Consider the following 6435-nt stretch of genomic DNA (forward strand, 5'->3'; position numbering starts at 1 on the left):
TTAGAGGATAACGCTCTCTGATTGTCACTTTTTTTTACCTTGCAAAAATGACCCTAAAAAGGCCCTAGATTAGAAAGAAATTGTTATGTGTTTAGAACGACACTACATATCTTTCTCCAGGTCAGGCCAGTAGAGGTCACAACCCCTCAGACCAGGTCACTGTCCTATAAGCCCCGACACCTTACTAGAGGCTATGGGAACTAGGGTACATAAATGGATGATAGTAAACACTCAGTTAGATCTGACACTACAAAACAACCTTGTAGATGTTACACTGCAAAATAGGCCATATTTCCAAAATATTATTGTAATAGGCCCATTTAAAAAACTTGTGGTAGCATTAACCTACCTGAACGAGAGCGACTCTCCGTTTGGGCTGATCTGTGGCCCACTAGTACCTCCCCCAATCAGAGGGGAATAAGGCAACCTCAAAGTTAGATCACTTTATTGTCATAGAGACACACAAACAACAGATAGGGGCGTGGAAAGGATGTGGTTCTGTGACACAGGATAAGCTCATGGATCCAGAATAAGACAGAATGCAATGGACTACTAACAACAATAGCACAACTGGAGCAATAATATCACTCATAGCAAAGGACTGTATAATAGAGCTAAATATGGAAGCATCAATCAGCAACTACAACCAACAGTAACAATAAACACACCAAGTTACAATAACAGTAACAACTCACTACCGCACGCACCCCCATCCCACAAGTCCACTCAGAGAAGAAGTGAGGAGCTTGGGAGGTGCTGATAAGTCACTGACCTATATGTGAATGGACCTGGTTAACCACTTGGTGTATTTGTTTTAGTATATAAGAAATGAGGGGGTTTGGGTTGTGCAAAAGGATCTGCTTCACCCTCTCCCAATAGCTGTTTATGGTCCACCTCTTGGCAAGAACCAACATGCGACCAAATGCACCATGTCATTTGACACATATTTTCACGTTTTGCCTCCCCGTTGAAGCAACAGATAGCACTGGTAGTAACCTTGGCTACTTTGCATACATGCATTGCTCATGAAGATTTCCAAACGCAACTGCGATGCGGTATGCAAATTAAATCAAGAACATTTTCACGAGGCAGACGTGCACCAAATCACCGGAAGGTCAACCTATTTTGAGTGTTCCTTGCTATCGGGATCCTTGGGAAGCCCTTACCCAATTGAATTTCAATGGTTAAGGGTTAAGGTTAGGGTTAGGTAAGGATTATGGTTATGGTTAAAGGCTCAATGCAGCCGTTTTTATCTCAATACCAATATTTCTGAGTAACAACCTTACTGTGAATTTTCTCAATAAAAATATACAAAAATACACAAAAATAGCTTTTTACTAGGACTGTTTGAGAGTCGTCTGAGTGGGGAGATGCAATCTGAAAAGTAGCTGTTATTGGCAGAGAGGTTTGAAACTCTCCTTCTTATTGGTCTATTAACACATTTTCTGCCTAGTGATGTCACCAGACAGGCCAAAACTCCATCCCTCCAAAACAGGCAGAAATTTCAGGCAGTCTTTTCAAACATCTCTTAAACTTAAAGGGCATCATACATTTCAAAATGTCACAGTATTATTCCAACCACATAGTGTGGAAATACATATAAAATTCAGAAAATCATGTTTTTGACTGCAATGGGCCTTTAAGGTTATTGTGAGGGTTAAGGTTAGGATTCTGAATAGGGAAAGGGAAATGGGGATGCGTTATCAGTTGTACAACTGAATGCCTTCAACTGAAATGTGTCTTCCGGCACTAACATATTTTGAGTAGGCTATCAGAGATACTCTATATAATGTGTTTAGGCTCCCGAGTGGCACATCGGTCTAAGGCACTGCATCTCTGTGCTGGAGGTGTCTCTACAGATCCTGGTTTGATCCTGGGCTGTATCACAACCAGCCGTGATCTGGAGTCCCATAGGGAGGCACACAATTGGCCCAGCTTTGTCCAGGTTAGGGGAGGGTTGGGCAGGGGCAGGCCTTCATTGTAAAATAAAAAAAATTCTTAACTGACTTGCCTAGTTTTAAAAAAAAAGGTTAAATAAAATTATATATATATATATATATATATATATATATATATATAATGAGGAGATGGTCTTGTTTCTGCTCTAACAATGGGAGTCGTTGCAAAGACAGGAAAAGGAGGTGAGATCAGGTGGGAACATTGTAGCCAATGAGAGGGCAGATACTCGTGTGTGAACGACAGACACAACTCAAATATAAAGTTGTTTTCTCAAAGTTGCCAAAATGCCACGTGCGTCCACTTATATCAGAATATTCGTAACAACCTAGATATATTACGGCACTTGTATTCGATCAAATAAGCCTCACTTAGCAAATTAGCAATCACATATTTTTGCTGACCAAATCCGACACTCTCAAATACCTCCATGCAAAAAAATCCCCACATGGTCTGATTATCGCTATATTCTCGCGTAGATAGATTTTGACGGGAGTGGGGTTTCGCTTCGCCTCTGAGGCTACTCAACTACTCAACCGCTGATTACCAAAGTCGCACTCGCAAGCAACGATCATCACATCAATTATGGTCCCCTGGACGGCCGCAGCATTAGGCTACTGGTTTTCATGCTGATTCAGACCTGTGACACCAGAGACCGGTTCAGGGGGGGCGCAGAACGTTCAGAGAGATTAAATGTAGCATATTGAAAATTATTGTAGCATCCACATTATCCTTAATGTAGAATACTATAATACTGCATGGAATCGTATAGTGTTTTAATAAGATCTCTCTCTATGTTTATAAATTCATGGCACACCTCATAAAATAATTGATGACATCAAAGCTCACGCTACAGAGTAGCCAAGGCTAGTCATGAATTCTTTCCTCTCTTCTCTCTGAAGCGTCCTTTACATATATTTCCACAATGTGGCGCTATATACTAATAAACCATATCATTGTTTTTCAGACAAAACGAATAAAACAAATATTTCCAAAGTAGCAGGGCTTGACTATGTAGTCTACCCACTGTACATACCATCATAATGAACAATAATGTAGTGAAGGTAATGAAAAGAAAAGCACACTGTGGCCCGACAAGGTTTTAGTACTGTACATCTCATTGTGAGCACTGTGCATGACCTGGAGTTATCATTCCAGTGATCCGTGTGTGGCCTGTTAACTTCTGATCACCTCCCTGCAAACGTGCAACACAAACAAAAGACCTCTGAGAGAGGTCTCTCCCGGGAGAGATTCACTAGTAGTACATGAATACTGTATTTCCTTTGTAAGACACCGGCACTGTTGACGCAAGGCAGCACACGGAGACACATGTTGAGCGAGCGAAAATTCAGAAGCAGCTCCACTTATCTCCTTTTGTCTCTTTTGTCTTTTAAACACAGGCCCAAGATAAGAACACATCTGTAGTGCCATGGCTTCGTGTAAAAGGACCCTGCCCAATAGGACAGATCTTGGTGAAATAAAAGCAGCTGTGCATGTACGTGATAGGCACACTATCAGATAGACACTATCCGAGAGACAGTGGGTCTCACTTTCACGCAATTGATTGGACCAAACCTAATCTAATAAACAAAAGTTCAACAGTGATGCTATTATGGAGTATTAAAAGTGACGCACTTGGAAGATGCGAAAACCGCTGGAATCAATTATGTTTTCAATAGGCTGGCCCGATTCTAAGGGGACAATTTGCTGCTGAGGGGGTGAGCTCATGATCAGTAAAAAATGTAACACGTTTTTACAGTCAGAATGCGTAATCTGCATGGGAATTAGGTTTGTGTCGAGGAAGCATGCGGTCTGGACTCACCGCAAAGGGTCATAGGTGACAGTGCAGACAAGTGACATTGATTTGTAGGTGTCAACACCAACGGGCCTTGCCTATGTGAGAATACGAGATAATCCTTTTTTTTTCTCTGTGTAATTTACTCTGAGCAATTTACTGTTTTCCTAAAAACATTTACACAATTTGGATGAAAATATTGCATCCGTCTCCCTCGTTTGCTGTAGTCAGGACATCATATCATATGACATATGACGACAACACAATTTATTTTTCCAAACAGACGTAGTGTTTACAGATATGTGGTATCATGTGGCAATATTGATGTTTTCTAATAACATTTCCTTACCGGTTGTGAAAAAAAATGGCTGTGGTTTGTTTAAAAAGGTTAAGGCACATACACACCAGGCGAGTTTGATTTAGCCTTAAATTAATTTGTGTGATGGGATTTCGAATCATTTTGGATGACAATCGCAGGGGAATCCATTGACAGACTTTGTTTTGCCAGATTAAGGGTATTTTATAAGATTTGAGAAACAAAGGGCTAATGTGTGGTAGAAAGATGAGGCTCTGGTAACCAGAGATAGGAGGTGCAATCCCATGGCAGACAGTAGCTCATGGTTGGATGAAGGCAGTGTGAAAAGGTGAGTACACTGAGCCACGTTGCAAGCGCGAAGTATGAAGCACATGCTAGCAGTACAAGGGATTGTTGAAGCACTGTCAGCTAAAGACATACTCTAGTTCTGCTTAGGGCTGTTCCCAGGAACACTCAGCCAAGGCCCCAGGCTCAACACCCTGCTGTACTTTGAAATGGGATCTTTATTGTCCATAAAGTTTAAGCCAAGTATGAAGAATCAGTCTTCCCTAACAAAAACACTCACCCATACAGAGCAAGAGGGGAGGGGGGACTACAAGTGGAGTAGTCATGCTTGCAATTATGCCTCAGTTAAATATAGACGAGGAGTGATAACCCCATTTTCATAATTTTATTATATGATTATGAGTGCAATTCATATAAATAGCAGAGCATTTTCTTTGCAGGAATTCCAAAAATGTAAGGGTAGATTTACGTAGGCCAATTTATTGGATTAGGTCAAATGTAATGCATTGCACTCAAAGCTGCGACATGAACTGTCTGCATGTGGTTGATAAAGAGAGACTTCAAACTTGATACAAAATTGCACAGAAAATACACAGTTCAGTCTACTTTGAATTGTGTCCAACATGTGATCTTGATTTTACTGTAGGTCACACAACAACAACAAAACTTTAGATTCAATCAATGTCTGCTTTGTCACATGACCCATTGATGACACATTGAGCCAGATATCACTTTTTTTTCTTCTTTTTTTTAATCTAATGATAAATTGAACTATCATTACAGTGACACACCTGCGGCTTAGACAAAACTCTTCCATATCTCACCTTTGAAGTTGGAGGGGAAACAAAAGGTATGAATCAAAGAGACCTGGACATGAGATAGTAGACAAGGCTCCTCTTCTTTCCTCTTAGCCGCTCAGGGCTATAAGAGAGAGAAATGAAAAATGCAAATGAGACTAGTGAAATTACCTGTTTGCTTGTGTTTATATTGTGATTGATTGGATCACTGTAATGGAATGCAGGGGTGAATCTTTGATGGGCTACATGAAGACAGAGATCTTGAATTTCAAGTGGGATGCCCTTGGCAACTCTAAAAGGAGATAAGTATATGGTAATCCTATCTAAAATAGGTATGACACATGGGCACAAAGTGTCCTTTTGTCGTGAAAAGATTGTAAATAATTTATTAACGACTAATATGAAAAAATAGAATGTGAGCTCAGCAAAGAAAAAGCACGGAGAAGGTTTTTCCATACAGTATAATGTAAACAAATCATAAAATATATTTCAGCACAGACGGAGGTAATAGCCCAAAGATTACCTTAGGCTATTTGTCCTGAATAAATAAATACAAATATAGATGAATGGATGAGCAGAAACATATTATCTCTCTCTCTCTCTCAATAAATATTTTTTATGAAAAAGTTATTGCCTTTCCACAACTGTTACAGTTGCAATGGAAGTTGGATTTACTGGTCTATTGGTCTACTTTATTTCGGAAAAACAACTTTGGGTCTACATCGTTTCCCCAGAAGTATGCATGTTCACATTATCAACAGATATGGGCAAATATGACAAAGGAATGCAACACCTGAAAGCTCTCATTTCTTCACTATAAACACACAGGGGAAAATGTTTCCCTTTCTCTGCCATTCTGATGTAAAATATATTTTTTGCACACAGTCAGGTTCTTCCAACTAATTATCCCGTTTTTCTGAGTGACAAAATAGCTCTTCACTTGGCCCGAAGATGAGCGCATATTTTATGCAAAGGAAGTACATTCCCACTTGAAACGTGCATTAGAGCGCAGACACCCGGATAAATTTACGGGCTTTGCGCCTACCTGTGAATCGAAAAGTACCCGACACTTCGATGCCGAGTAAAAAATTACAGTTGTTACCAAGGCCAATAGATTGTATTACTTTTGCACTAAAACATTAGCATTGATTGTCCTCACGGAATCTGCTGGTCCATGGGTTTACTTTTCTGCCCAAGGTCTGGCTACATTCCATCACCCCCGGGCTGTAGTATCCTTGCTGCCAGATTAAAATCGCTGTGCTATTGGAATTTGGGTGTTTTAGTCA

Source organism: Oncorhynchus clarkii, chromosome 3 (assembly GCF_045791955.1).
Source record: "Oncorhynchus clarkii lewisi isolate Uvic-CL-2024 chromosome 3, UVic_Ocla_1.0, whole genome shotgun sequence".
NCBI classification, from domain to species: Eukaryota; Metazoa; Chordata; class Actinopteri; order Salmoniformes; family Salmonidae; genus Oncorhynchus; species Oncorhynchus clarkii.